Here is a 16068-nt window from a genome sequence, read left to right on the forward strand (position 1 = left end):
AAGGGCCATCTGGGGATTCCTGTGGTTGGAGGGAGAGTGACTGGAGTATTTTATGAGTATTTTATGATACTCCAGTTGCCCCAACTTCTTTTGGGAGCTGTTTTGCTCAGGGAGAAGCGGGGAAGTAGCTTTGAGCCACCTTTGGTGCCCCCCCAGATGCCCTGAGGACTATCAGTTATCTACCCAGGATTAATTTTTCCTCTTGGTCTTGCTGTACTCTTCCACTGATTGCAGTGTTATGGGTATCTTACTTCACCCCTTCATACATGAAATTAGTTTTGAACATCTCTAGTGCACTTAAAAAAAAAACCACTCAGGCTTCTTTCTACTATCTTACACATATCCTTCAATTCCTCCCAGGCCTTGTACCCAGATTGGTAGGTGTGTTGTATTTTGACATGGAAAATGGTTTGGGCACCTGCCAGTATCAATGTGGGTTTTTCTTAGCCTGTATCCTGTGTTCCTTCCAGTTTTGTCAATGGTCCTTGACTATGGAAATGCTAATATTCATGCCTGCTTCTTACGGCTAATGAATGACTTGATGATCATGATGTACATTTATAAGGCATTTCCCACAATGAAGGATTCCAAAGCACCTCACAAAGTGGTTTATAAATAGGCATTGCTTTATCATCCTCTGAAATTCAGGGTTGCAAGATGACCTTGATTAATACTGCATGGCAGCACTGTTAGAACAAGTAACAAACCAGACACCACTATATCAAATGTAATAAAGAAGGAAACCCAACCACAAAAACTCTCTTTGCCATTGTTTATGTATTAGCGCCTGGATTTGATGGGATAGGCATGTTTTACAGTAAATATTTTTTTCCAAATGGGCACCTGCCTTCAGAACTAGCAGCAGCAACCTGCTTCCTTCTAGTGCCACATGTATAAATGAGGCTGGCACAGTATCTACTGGAGCTATATTTATTCATTATTGGCACTAAATGTTTCATTTTACTCTCTTGCTTGTTTTCTGCCTCTGCATTTAGGCAAGAATGTCTCAGAACTGGAAATGCCCTGGGGTTGTACTACTTTTAACGGCAGAACAGTAATTTCCTATCACTTAGACAAGAGAACTTGTTTGTTCATATGCCGCTCTCATTCAAATAAATGAAAACCAGAGAGTTGTAAGTGACAGAAGAGCCCCCCCCCCCGTACTTTTTGTACAATGCTGATGGTTGTGATCCATAATCTGAAGCTCCCATATGCACCAGCACCTCATTGGAGCAGGCAAGGTTCTTGATGGTGGAGGGCCTCCCAGCCCATTGAAAATGTTTCTTTTAGTATGTCATTCTGGCTGCTCTCTCTGTGAGGTTGCATTTGCCAGCGAACCAAGCCTAAGGCAAGCACAGGTCTCCTGCTGTGCCCATGTTTAATCTCATCCTTTTCCTCCCCATATAGAATGTTTACGTGTTCTGTTTCGGTCTGTCTCCGCCTCTAGTTTGTTAGGCACCAAAGTTGCATCTTCTAAAGGTAACGCTGACACTATCTCAACAAGGCACCGTCCCTCCTGGAACTTCTGTGCTAGCCAGGAGAATGTGCTAACATCTTTACGCTGGGTGAGGCATGCCCTTCCATTAGCAGCCAGCCAAACGTGCTGGCATAGTATCTGTGTGTGGAAGGGCGGTGGTGAAGAGTAGTTCCATGGCTCTGCTTCCTCCTTGCTTCATTTGGAGTGGTTTGTTTCCCAGGGGATGCTAGCAGGGAACAGTCCTTGGGCACAGGCGAATTGAAGGGGTCCTTGTTTTCAGCTAGTTTCTGCACAAGGGGATAGTTACTTGTGCATTCCCTCTCCTCGTGTACCTATGCAAGCGCTGGCCACAGTCTAATAGAATGTCAGTCTGTCTCCCAGGATTAGTGACAGGCAGAGTTGAGATTTGGTGCTGTCTGGATAATTAAGGAACCTTCAGATGCATATTTGAATCTTCCTTTATTAAAAAAAAGCAGTAAAAATCCCTATTACAATATATGCAATAATTGCCCCAAACTGCTGTGTCAATGTTGTAAGCTGCAGTGTTTTGCTCAGTAATGAAATTTATATTTTTAATTGTTTTCAGAACCTTTACTAAATCAAAACTTCTTGATCTGCAGAATTGGCTTGGAAATCCTGTGAAAATTATTCCAGTTCCAGGTTTCAGAGTAACAGCCGTGTTAGTCTGTATTCGCAAAAAGAAAAGGAGTACTTGTGGCACCTTAGAGACTAACCAAGCTCACGAAAGCTCATGCTAAAATAAATTGGTTAGTCTCTAAGGTGCCACAAGTACTCCTTTTCTTATTCCAGTTCCAGTATTTCCTGGGTGGTTCTTGTAGTTCTCATGATATTTAAGTACTGCCTTCTTCACTTAGAACTGGAACTAGTCAGCATGGAGGTGTGAGAAATAGTCTGGGGGAGGAGAAGTCCATTATAAGAACCCCTCTGAATCTGCAATAGTTTAGATACAAATATATGAATCAAGTTTATATGTCACCTAAATCAGTTTTCCTATCTTTTTCCTGGATTCCTCAACTGAAGTATGCAGAAATGCACCCAGATCCTTTGTATGTTAAGTGGCATTTAACTAACTATACACTCCTGACTTACGCAGTAAACAGAACTCCCCACTGACTTGAACGAGGAGTTTTGTTTGTTTGTTAAAGTATCATATGGTTCTTTATCCCTAGTACAAGGTTATTTTATTACCACAGTACAATATCAAAAATGATATTGCTCCACACAGGAATCTGGGAGAGGAGATCTATTCTCTGACTGGAATTTTGTGCTTCATCTGCTATGATAACGTATCAACATTTATAATTTTCCAGCTGAAGTCATATTTCCCCACCAGATCTGTATGATGGGTTGAGATGTGTTGGCATTGAGCAGTATGGTGGAAGGCAAGAATTACAAGTCACTTCCCTTTGTGAATGTGGGGAAAAGAGAACAATGTAGTCTGTCTGAGATACACTCCCGAATAGTCACTGAGTCAGTCGGTGTTCTAATGAATTTAGAAGACAGACTGTTGTGTAATTCAGATGGTGAATAACTCTTTTTACAATTCTGCCTTCAGTTACATAGATATGTTTCCCATAGAAAAACATGAGTTACACCCATGTAACTCAGGGTAGAATTGGGCCTTTAGAATAAGCGCAGCACTCACCTTCAAACCACTCTACCAACGTTAATTCTGAGGACATGTCTTTCAGGCAGGCAAACCGTAATATTTCCCTATTCCTTTTCTTAAAGAGATGGAGAAATTGAGGCAGAGAGGTAAAGGCCAAAAACTTAATGGGAACTGTAAGTACTAATCAAGCCCTGGCCATTTTAAGTTCCTAAATATGGATTTAGTTATCAAATAATGGAAAAAAATTGCCCCAAGTAGTCTTCTCTGGGCTCCAGATGGACTCTGTGTCAGACCCAGGGTCAGTCTGTGATCATCTCCTGTGCATACCCCAGTAGAATTTTTCCTTTTCTTGAGGAAACCCACAATTTACTGTATGTGTAATGTGCTAGGTGCTCCCACAGGTCTCCTGAGATCATATTAGTGAGAGAAGCTGAAGCGCACTCCTGTGAGGCAGGCAGTCTGAGACATTTTCTTTTTCGTGTCTGGCTGCTTGAGTTAACTATAGAACATGGTAATCCCCTCTGCGTGTCATCCTCAGAGCTGTAACAAAGCAAAATGATTTTTGTAATGCCTTAAAATAAGTAGAACAGAGCTGAAAGTGCTTGTTGAAGATAAGTAATGAATGTAGAGGCTGCATGATGTTATAAACAAGCCTGATGCTATGATACAAGATGATGTGGAATTGAAAGTAATACTTTGCAAAGCATGATGTCAGGAGGCATTCAGGTAAGTTGAGCAGGTTGCTTTCATTAACGGGATGAGATTCATGGACCAGGACCAGCCAGCAGTGAGTGTAGTTACAGTGAATGATCAGTATGTGACGAAGCTTGGCACAGCTGATGTTGCAGTGTCAATCAGGGTTCCAGAGATATCTGAGAAGTGAGCTGTATGGCTAGGAAGGGATCCTCTCCCACTCAGTAGTGCTGCTGCTGGTGTGTTTCAGGGCAGCCAGTTGCCAGTGAAATCTGAAACCTGAGGCTGTGTCTGAGGGCTGGCCTTGCTAGGTTGTTCCAGCCTTCTGTACTGTGTATTCACACATCCCTGCACACACAATCACTCTCTTTCTAACCTTCTGGACTACTCCTTCTGTGACTGTTAGGATTTCTCAAGTACAGGTGGTGGTAGTGCAGCGCTTCGGAGTTAAAGTAACGCAGTCCTCGGGGATCGAGTCTGCAGATGGGCTCAGCATTCAAGAGAGAGAAGAGAGGAAATTTTTTTTCTTCGCAGTGACAACTTAGTTTAGCACCACTGTATTTCCTCTCTGAAACTGTCTTGTGAAGCTACCACGTTTATGGGTCTGAATATTTCCCCCACTTGTGGGAAGTAGAGTGCTTGGTTTTTGGTTTTTGGTTTTCTCCTTTCTTATTCACCCGGGTGGAGTGGTTTTCTCGAGCTGCTGCTGGTCTGGATCAGCGCTGCAGTTGGAAGCAGGGTAGGTGGAATTAAAGTGGTGTTTGTAACAAAACTTTGAAGAAGGGCACATTCTTTTGACAGGACAAACTCTGACTGCAGACCAGGAAGCCACAGCAGCAGCTGTCCGTGACAATGCTGTTCTTGTCTTGGAGAGGGAGGCAGCTCTGAGGATTCTGTTCTGTGCTGCTATTTTTTTAATTACAAACTTTGTCGCAATGTTCCTTTTTTATTTCTCCCAGGGATAAAAATAGAATATTCTGTCATCTAACTCCAGATTAAAAATAAATAAAAACAAAGGCTCTTTGTGTGTTCTGAAATTCCCATGTTAATATTCATCTTCAGATTTGTAATAGTTCTCTTTGCATGTTCCTCTTTGGTACAAATGTCTGGAGTTCAGCTGTCCTAGATAACAGGCTCACCGGGGCAGAATTTGTAATAAGTGCTTTGATTGTAATCACCAAAGAGTTAGGAAATCTTTAGTGGATTTTAAAGACACCCAAGTGGTTTTGTGTTTAAGATAAGAGAGCTGCAGAAATTGTGGATTTTTTGTCCCCTCTTTTGAACTTGTATAAAATATATATCTAGTATATCTCAGAAATATGGATATATACTTGCAGAGTTTTGAGTTCTCATTTTAAAACAAATCTTAAATAGGATTTCTAGTATAGGAGAGTTACTGAGTACTGTGACTTGTTGTCCCAGACCTCACTAGATATTGACCAGAAATAAACAGCATGATCCTTTTTAGGCACAAATGCCAATATATCATACATATGTAGAAAAAGGGTCCAGATTAATCCATTGTGTAACCACAGTGACTTCAATCGGGCTACATTTACCTAGATATGATAGTTGAATTCAAAACATCGTTCTTCGGGTAACTTCTTTTGTTGTTAGGTATCTTGTCCTAAAAAGAGACATTACTTTTATCCAAGTTTCAGGAGGAATTGATTTATGTTGGGTGTCTTGTATTAAGAAATGAGAGAGGGGGATTGATCCATAAACAGAACAAGGCATGCTGCCCTCACTAAGACAAGCTGATTGGAAACTTGTGGTATGTACAGATAAGTACAAATTATTACCAAAAAGCAGTATGTGCGTCCCATAATCAAAAGCAGAGGTAGATGGAGAGAGAGAGATTGAGTGAAGTCCTTATCCCTAGCTCCCCCTGAAATTCAGATACTATGCTGTGGTGTTGTTTTTGTTGTTGCAACAGGCATTGGTGGCACATGGTACAATGAGTTTAGAGACAAAAACTAAAATGGGCTTACAAGTTCCCTTTTTGTGTGTGACTGGCATCTTGTTCGTTGCTTTAGTTTCCTGTTTGTTTCTTCCTTGAATGCTGCTGTCTCACTTTCTTGCAGCTCATCTCTCCTATAAAGTTACACAGAGATAGATTGAGGTTTAAGTGGGTGCCCACCCAGAGAAGCCCCACAGCCAGCCCAAGGACAGTAGTGAGTCCAGTTTTCCTCCCTGCCTCCCTCCTTCCTCAGAGAGAGTACATCACCAGATGATTTCTGGCTTCAGGGGGATGCTGCATGGCATTACTTCTGAAATCTGGACTTCTCTGGTGGCTGCAGGTTCAAATCCTGCTGTGCCACGGGCCCTGTAGCTCAGCTTACTTTTCACTGGCTTTTTGTTCTTTGCTAGGAAGATGAAGCTCACAGAGTTAGATGCAGGAGGAAATAAGACCTCTTAGATGTAGTTGTTGCAAAACTAATAGGGTGAACTCTTGATAAAAACATGTCTGTAGGAGCATCAATAACAAAAATCCCCTGTGAGATTGTCTGTAGCTTTGCACAGCTACAAAACACACACCGCTTTCAAGGACTTTCATCTACTATGGTTTTATTCAATACATGATCTTAAATACACTAGGAAAAAGTAGGATGTATAGATGAGTCATAGCAGGTGGCACAAAAGTTGTTTGCATCTTATTACTGTAGTGCTTTTTTCTTTAGGCTGTTTGGTGTTTGCTACCAGCATCCTTATTTATTTCTAGTGTGACCTACTGGCCTTTTGAAGTACATGTTATCCCCAGAGTTATTAATGATCTGGTATGTTTTTCTGTGACGTGAATAAGTAAGCATTGCTGGTTCAGACTGTGCCTGGCATTTTCACTATAGTACCAGCTTGAGTGCCCTAAACCAATGGCTCTCAACCTTTCCAGACTACTGTACCTCTTCTAGGAGTCTGATTTGTCTTGCGTAGCCCAAGTTTCACCTCACTTAAAATACTACTGGCTTGCAAAATCAGACATAAAAATACAAAATCACAGCACACTGTTACTGAAATGTGCTTATTTTCTCATATTTACCATATAATAAATCAATTGGAATATAAATATTGTACTTACATTTCAGTATATAGAGCAGTATAAACAAGTCATTGTCTGTATGAAATTTTAGTTTGAACTGACTTTGCTTTTTATGTAGCCTGTGGTAGAACTAGGCAAATATCTAGATGAGTTAATGTACCCTCTGGAAGGCCTCTGTGTACCAATGGTTGAGAACCATTTCCCTAAACCCCATTGCAGTTGAGTGTGATCCATTAGTTTTCCATCAGGAAAAGAAATGCTCTCTTGTCTTTTCACTTCTCTATGTATGTTTTCATCATTCACTGTATGATATTTCTGTCTTTGTGTAAGTGCAATGCTGCAAGCAGAACAGGTGGTTGATACTGCTTTACCATAGGGAAGCACATGGGCATTTAAAGAAACCCATAACACTATCATGTCAGTCTTCAGAGGGGCGGAAGGTTGCAATGACTGTAGAATTTAAAGTATCTCTTCAATCATTCTTCATAGCAGAAAGACAGCAGGGACTGAAAATGAACATATACCTCCTACATATGTATTTTGATGTCTTGGTTAAAGAAACACAAAATACTAGTGCTGTTTTTAGAATGGCTGTTGATTGTAGAGTCTAGGGAAAGTAAAGTGTGTGTGTGTGTGTACGTGTGCGCGAATGTTGGGGTGGGGTGCAGGAATGCCAGGTCACCCTGTCACACACCCTGAAATCTCTCTTTTTTTTTAGTTGAAAAAAGGGGGTTTCTTAGTGCTCCTCGAAGTTGTTGAATTGACAGCCCTGAAAAATCTAAGCTTTTCTTACCTTTAGAGCAGGCATAGCAGATGGTGGGAGCTCAAGCTTCCCCAGGACGAACCAAAAGAGCCTGAACTCTGACCTGGAGGGACCTACTGAAGCCCCGACCTTCTAAGTAACTCCATGCTGGCAAACCTCCACCTTCTCTCAACCCCCTCCCCCCCCACACCTGCAAAGAGCATCCTGGAAGTAACTGAGGTTGTTTTGGGGACTTTTCTGCAGAGAACTCCTTGAAGGATCAGGGCCTTTGTTTCCAAGTGCATTCGTTTCTTGGCTTCTTCTCTAATATTGCCACTAAGTTTTGTGCTAAGGACAGTTGCCTTTGTTGAACTGAAACAGTGAACTATTTCACAGAGATTTATAGATTATAAGGCCAGGAGGCACCCTTGTGATCTTCTAGTCTGACCTGCCATCCTGTATAATACAAATATCCAATCATCATGTAAAAATTTCCAGTGAAGGAGAACCCATCGTGATGCTGGGTAAGATGTTCAATGGTTAATTACCATCACGGTTAAAAATGTGTGCCATCTGTCTAGTCTGAATTTGTTTAGTGTCAACTTCCAGCCATTGCATCTTGTTATATCTTTGCCTACTAGATTGAAGAGTCTTCAGTTATCAAATTTCTGTTTCTTTTGTGGGTACTTATAGACCAGTGGTCTCCAACCTTTTTATGCACAAGATCACTTTTTGAATTTAAGGGCAACCCAGGATCAACCTGCCCCTTCCCCGGGGTCCCATCCCTTCCCCAAAGCCCTGCCCACTCACTCCATCGTCCCCTCTCCGTTGCTCGCTCTCCCCCACCCTCACTTTCACCACGCTGAGGTAGGGGTTTGGGGTTCGGGTGCGGGGTCTGGGCTGGGGCCGAGGGGTTTTCAGTGTGGGAGGGGGCTCCAGGCTGAGCCTGGGGCAGGGGGTTGGGGTGCAGGAGGGTGCAAGCTCTGGGAGAGAGTTGGGGTGCAGGAGGGGGCTCCAGGCTGGGGCAGAGCACTGAGGTGCAGGAGGGCGTGCGGGGTACTGGCTCTGGGGGCGGTCAGGGCTGGGGCAGGGGTTTGGGGTACAGCATGGGCTATGGGCTGCTGGCTCCGGGAGGGGGCTTAGGGCTGGGGGTTGGGGTGCGACCTCCCGCCTGGCTGCACTTACCTTGGGCAGCTCCTGGTCAGCAGTGCAGGGAGGCTAAGGCAGACTCCCTGCTTACTCTGGCTCCATGCTGCTCCTGAAAGGGGCCAATGCGCCGGGGGGGGGGGGGAGGGTTATGTGGCTCTGGATGCTGCCCCTCTCTGCAAGCACCACTCCCACAGCTCCCATTGGCCACATCTCCCCATTCCCAGCCAATGGGAGCTGCAGTAGCGGTGCTTACAGGTGGGAGCAGTGCACAGAGGAGACCCCCCAGCCCCCAGGGCTGCAGGACAGATGTCCTGTGCCACCAGAGATCGCGATCAACTGGGAGATTCTCTAGGATCGACCAGTCAATCACGATTGAGTGGTTGGTGACCACTGTTATAGACTGTGATCAAGTCACCTTTTCTTTGGTAAGCTGAATAGATTGAGCTTCGTGACTCTTTCAGTCTAAGGCCTGTTTTCCAATCCTGGAATGATTCTCATGGCTCTTCCCTGAAAGAACTGCTTGAAGTATTCCAATAGCAGTCGCACCAAATACGGAATGGTAATCAATGTAACCTCCTTACTCCAACTGGAGATTTTCATTTATACATTCAAGGATCAGATTAACCTCTTTGGCCACAACATTGCGCAGAGAGGTCATGTTCAACTAATGATCCACCCAGACCTCCAAATCTTTTTTAGTGTCAGTGCTTCCTAGGCCAAATATGGCATGGATTTGTGGTTCACAGATGTAGGATTTTATTTGGCTTTACTAAAGTGTATAATGTTTGGTTGGCCCAGGTCAGTAAGGGATTCATTTTGCTCTGTATTGGTGAGCTGTTCTCCTCATCATTTCCCACTCCCTCAATCTTTGTGTCAGCTGCAAATTTGATCAGTAATGATTTTTTTCCCCCCTCCAGGTCATTGATAAAAATATTAAATAGTGTAGAGCCAAGAATCAACCTCTGCGGGAGCCCACTAGAATCACCCTGTTCAATGATGATTCCACATTTACAATTACATTTTGAGTCCTACAAAATCAACAATATGTCACACATTAAATGGTATCATTCTAGCTTCTTAATCAAAATGTTGTATTGTATCAAGTCAAATACCTTACACAAGTTTAAGTATATTACTTCAACACTGTTACCTTTTATCGATGAATCTGTAATCTCATCAAAATAAATATCTTGTTAGTTTGACAGGGCCTTATATACTCCCTGGCATAATAGGACTAAATTCCACAACAGTGGCAAAAAATTTCTATGGCAACATTCATTTATTCTCTTGTCATGAAGTACCCCTCATGCCTCCTTTCTTAGCCCCATACAGTTATGGGTCATAGCTGACCAATTTAATTGGCATAACCTTCGGCTGAATATTTTTGATGGTGATAATTTTCAAGGCTGAACTGCTTTTTCTTCCATGCTGCCCAACTCAGTGGGACTTGGTTCCTGTAGCTCAGAACCAGGTAAGGGGATGTATCAGCAGCTCATCTCCCTGGCTATCTGGGCCTCAGATGCTGCACTGTTCTCCGGGTTTCTCAGCATCCTTCTTTTGAGTTCCCTCAGTTCATGGTTGCCTGCTGCACGCCAGTGCTGGCTCTTTCACCACGGGCAGCATAGCTGTGTGGAATCGTGCAGGGTGCATGCACCCTAATCAAAGTGACTTCTGCTTTTGGGAAAACCGAGGAGCAAAAGTCAAAGGCAGGTAGGTTCTGGTAGGCAGGGAACCAAAACAAATGTAAAATGATGAACTCTGGAGCAAATATGTGTTTGTTCTGGGGCATCTTGGAAATTGCCAAATGATGCAGTAACAGAATTGCAGAATTTACAGGGCGCTGAGTGAAACAAATCAGGCAGTTTACTGCTCTCAAAGCTATTGTTTCAGGCCCGCTGCAGAGATCACTACATCAGTTTGCATTCTGCATTTCCAAGATTATCTCCCCAATCATAAGGGCTAGAAATACATATATTCTAAAAAAGCTGAGATTCTGGAGCATTAATTCTTCAGCAAGGGGTGAATTCCTTGGCACTTGCCACAGCTTTGGAATTGTGGAATATATGAAATCCTGCACGCGGGTCACTGAGCAGCCATCAGATAGTAAAGATAAATCAGTACAACATGGGTGTTGTATGTGGAAACATGGATGCCACAACTGTGCTTCCTTTAGTTCCCCTAATGCTTTTTCAAAACTTGACATCAGTGGACTGCCCCCAGCATCTCCAGAACAGGGAGCATTGTATTGATAGGGAAGCGTGACCAGTCAAACACCAGAATGCTTTTGGAGCATGTATAAAAACAAATAAAATTCACCCCGGCATGTGGTGGTGCTGACAAAAAGGCCAAAATAGTAGTATTTTGTTTCCTTTAAAACGTCTATGGAGATGGCAGCTTATTTTCCGACTTGCTGGGAGAGAGACCCTGACCACTACCTGGCTCCATCCAGGTCTCTCCCTGACTGTGACTTTTAAGTCTCTCTTTACGTGACCCAGCTTGCCCCACTCCCCTGATTCTGAGGGGCAAGGGGGCTGACTGGACCCAGAAGGAGTCAGGATGGTCCCTCACCTGGGAGAGAAGAGGGCAGCCCCAGCCCACCCTATTCACTATGGCCTAATCTTGGGCCCTAAATCCAGCATTCTGGGTTTTCCCTTAACTGTCTTGCTGAAACCATTTCTTCTCCCTCAGTTACCACATCCCCAGTCCTATGCAGGTCTTACGGGAAACCTAAAACAGAGTAGAATGGGCCTGAAAGTTGTTGGTTGTCAGTACATCCTGACTAAGGGAGGGTAAAGCAGTATACGTACTCTAATACATATTCTGTGTGTTTCCAGCCAAATGCTAAAGGATCTTCAGGCAATCTACAAATATACACAATATATTGCTGCTCTTGTACAGGAGAAGAATTTAGAGATGAACCCTGCAGCGACAAAGGGCTGGATTCTAATTGAACTAGAACTTCTTACTGCACAGCTGGTGTTCAGCCAACAGTAATATGACCTAAAAAGATAAGCTCTTCTATGTCCTATGTGTGGGACATCAGCTAGCATAAGAGCCTGCTGCTTGCTTACAGCTAGCAAAGCTTGTCCTCTTAGGTCAGGTGATACAAACGTGCTTTTGGTGTTAAAGATTCCAGGCTCAGTCCCAACTAATGATCATAATGTGTTTGTATGTATGTGGTCATGGATTGTTTTATTAGTGTGTAGTGGCATAATCCCCACAGATATGAGTTTAGAAAAAGATTGAAATGTGTGGTCCACCCGGAGCAGTGGAAAGCCGGCCTGGCCCTGTGGAATGTAACCCATGCTTGGTGTGGTCATATGTCCCCCTCTAATGGCGCCTAGATCAGCCAGAGATTGATGAGCCTGTTACAGCCTTGTCTACTAGACACATGTCTTTTAGCTCATGTGGTAGAGGCTCATGCATTAAACTCCAAAGGTCCCAGGTTTTATCCAGGCTGCCGCCGACCAAGATCTGTTGGCAGTGGAAGCAAGCCTAAGGCTGGCTTATAGAAGCAGTGGAAAGCAAGCCTCAGTCTGGCTTAAGTGGCTGTGCTATATTCACCTTCACAGCCTGTAGCATAGAGGACATGGTGGTGGAAAGAGGTTGTGACTAGAGCACCTCTCTTCTCCAGTGATCCCAGTTGCTGGAATGCCACTTTGGAGGGCCACTGCAGCCAGATGTTGTTTAAATCAGCCGAAGGCTATTCTAAGTTGCTTGAAATGCCATATCACCTAAAGAACGGAAAATGGCATAAAGATGGAAAAATGTAACCTCCTCTTTGCCTCCTTTTCTTCAAGTTCTGCAGTGAATGCAGTTTAGCCGGACCTGAGGATGGGGCCCTATATTTCTAATTCGTGCACTGGATGAGGGTTAATTTATTTTGTTTAAAAAAAAATTCAGAAAATTGGTAAATTAAAAAAATCCTCCAACCGTTAGAGCTTTGCATGCCATGATACTACCAGGATCTTGTTAGGACTATCATGATGTGTATTTAGGACTGGCTATTTTAATTTAGTTAATTATTGTTGTAAGGTGTTGCTAGTCACATCTACCTGAACTACTTGGTCTATGACCAAGAGATAAAAATTTTACTTATTGGTGAATAGCCCAGGACAGGATAAAACAAACTTCTAAAACTTCCTGTTTGAACACACTGTAAACTTGCATTGCTATGACAAATATGTGAATGCTGGAGTAACTATGAGTTAAATGACAGCTTATGAATATTTTTTTAATTGATATGTTGATTGATATTGACTGCAGCACCGCTTAATGATCAGAGTATTGTTTTGAAAGGTGTGCTGTGTAATGTGTGTTTGTGTGTGAGTGAGAAAATTAAGCCTTTACCTCTTCTCAGAGAACAAGATCAAAATCACGTCTTGCATGCATGGATAGTCACTGGGGTTATCCGCTGTAAAGTGGTTTTAAAAACACAAAACAAAAAATCTGCACAGTGGAAAGAAACCTTGTTACTGTCAGTTTGTAATATTTGTGCAGCTGTTTCCACAGCTCTGTCTTAACTTTCACTCTCAGCCCCCAGAAACAAGTAAATGGATGGCTTTGGAGGGTGAAGGGGAAGGCATTTCTTTGCAGGGCCTGACTGGAGCAGACTCAGGAGAAACAAGCTATGCCTTATAGTCAATGAATTATAAAATAAAAAGTTAAATAAGAATTCATAGTACAGTTTTTAATACTTGCAACTTTTTAAGTCTGGGTTTGCTTTGTCTTGAGCAGGAATAAATGAGATTCTGGCAAAACACAGGACAAAGAGATACTATAAAAATGGGTGCCTGGCTTTAAAGTGTGGTTATAATCATTGTGAATTTTTAAGAATGATCTCGTTGGATTCCATGCCTATTCTACCTCAATGACTTCTAGGTCAAATTTTCTGAGTTTAAAAAGTAATGGAAAAAGTCCAACCCTACAAACTCAATCAGACGTCAAACTGAGTTCTTTCTGGCTTATGTAACGTGGCCAATAATAAGAGTCTGGACTACAAACATAGTAGCTAGGGCCCTGGTATGTGAGTAACTGGGTACACGGTTGGGATTTAATTTAATTTTTGATATATGAGGCAGAATGGAATCTAGCTTGTTCTGTCATAACTTCATCTGCATATCTTTTTTCCCTCAGTAAATACAGATATATAAAGCAAGCAAATATAACTCAGAAACACAGGGTACTGGTATGTTGGGTGGTGCTATTTTTATATAGTTATATTTCTGATATCTGCACTTCAAATTAATAATGTTAATATGATTTAATTTAGATTTAATTACACTGTTACTACGAGCTAAATTAGTAATTGCTGATTATTTATTGCAGTGTAAAATTGAGTCTTAAATGTTAGTTAGCACTGTACAAGTATGACAAGGGTCCTCCTTACAAAGTGCCTTTAACCAAGTTCAAGTATGAATTAAAAAGGGGTTCCAGCTAAAACAGCTTCTAGCATGACATGGCAATACCATACTAGAAGCAAATTTTAAAATTTGTTTCTAATATGTCTATAAGAATATATAGTATTGCACTTCAAAAAATGTTTGGTTTAATTTATCTTGCAATATCAGTATTGCCGGCACTGATGATTTTATTGCAACTTTTGTGACATTTGATATATTTCTCAAAGCCCCAGCACCTGGAGTTATGATACGTGAGAATCTCGGCTCTCTCGCTCTTTTTTAGCAATACATTACTAGTTGCTGTGGTTTTTAGAGGAAAGTTTGAAATCATGAACTCTAAAAGCTCAAAACTCTGAAGGCGAAAGAAAGGAATCTAACATTTATGATTTTTTGTCCAGTCTCATGACTTTTGAATAGTTGTCTGACAGTACTGGAACTTGGTAAATGCCCCTATAGAATATGAAAAAGTGGACTATTGCAACTAGGTCATATTATATAAGGATCTGATCCTGCAAGGTTCGGAGTGCCACCAACTCTCATTTGTATCAGCTTGGAGTTAAAAATATGCACCTCCCAGGAGACCACAGCATCTGCAGAGTTGTTCCAGCTGGCTTCACCGTTCAGAAACACATGTCTGGTGATATATTTAAATCTTACATGTTTGTATACACTTAGATGTATGATAAGCTTTGTCAGGTGTCTTTCCTAAGGGATGTTAATGTGAGAACGGCAAGAAATTGAGAAATCATCATATATATAGTGCTCTTATTTTATTTCTATGCAAAATAAACTTAAGGTCAGAGTAAAGGGATATACAGTAAAAGCTGTGTTATCTGACACTTTCCCAACCGGAAATCTCTAGAAACTGGCATTTCTGATATCTCCCAATGCAAATCTTCAATAGGGTTGCCAGGTGTCCGGTTTTTGACCGGAATGTCTGGTCAAAAATGAACCCTGGCAGCTCCGGTTAGCACCGCTGACAGGGCCATTAAAAGTCCAGTTGGTGCAGGGCTGGCAGGCTCCCTACCTGGCTCCGCATTGCTCCCCAGAAGCAGTAGCGTGTCCCTGCTCCTAGGTGGAGGAATGGCCATGGGGGCTCCCTGCACTGTCCCCACCCCACCCCACGTACTGGCTCTACAGCTCTCATTGGCCGGGAACCACGGCCAATGAGAGCTGTGGGGGTGGCGCTTGCAGGCAGAGGCAGCGCACAGAGCTGTCTGGCCGGGCTTCTGCCTAGGAGCTGAGGAACGTGTTGCCTGGATCCAGCACCCCAAAACCAATCCTGTGCCACAATCCCCTGTCCTGAATCCCCTTCTTCACCCAAACTCCCTCGCAGAGCCCATGCCCTGCACCCCTAAACCTGAGCCCCCTCCCGCACCCATTGGTAAGTATAACTCTGAGTTAACTGGAATTTTTGACTAACCAGCACCCCCCATTCCACCAACATGCCGGATAACAAAGCTTTTACTGTAAATGGGTAATATCCTTCCCCCACTCTTGGCATATGCTGTGCACGATGGATATTGCCCAGACTGATCCCACCACATTCCTGGGGTTCACTTTTGAAATCCATGGATATATGTAAAACCAAGTGATCTTTATTATGTATTTTTAATTAACTAACTAAATGTTAGGGCAGGACTGTGTTTACAAACATGGGCCCTAATCTTACAGCTGACTTTGCAAATGTGCCAGAGCCAGATGTAGAGAGGCAATCCAACCCCAAATGAGTAGGTTAGGAGCATTTGATATGTATAAATAGAGGAGGCAGAATTTAATTTTTATTTTTTATATAATTTCAATGGATAACAGATATTTTAAAGAATTTTTTCAGTTTTAAATTTTCAAGTTCCATGAAATTATGGGAGGGGTCAGGTAATTATTTAATCACAGATGCTGAGATTCAAAAAGTTAAAGCTTCATAACCATTAAGATATA

At 42.6% G+C, this 16068-nt stretch overlaps 1 protein-coding gene across 1 annotated transcript in view; it reads left to right on the forward strand.

Moving 5' to 3' along the window:
- Positions 1-4394: 4394 nt before the first annotated feature.
- ARHGAP24 (Rho GTPase activating protein 24) overlaps positions 4395-16068 on the forward strand; it is a 351857-nt gene continuing 340183 nt past the window's right edge. The window contains exon 1 of the mRNA XM_077814995.1: positions 4395-4539. The gene's annotated coding sequence lies outside the window, so the exon portion shown is untranslated. The remainder of the gene's footprint in view (positions 4540-16068) is intronic.

This window comes from Eretmochelys imbricata, chromosome 4, assembly GCF_965152235.1.
Source record: "Eretmochelys imbricata isolate rEreImb1 chromosome 4, rEreImb1.hap1, whole genome shotgun sequence".
In the NCBI taxonomy this organism is placed as follows: Eukaryota; Metazoa; Chordata; order Testudines; family Cheloniidae; genus Eretmochelys; species Eretmochelys imbricata.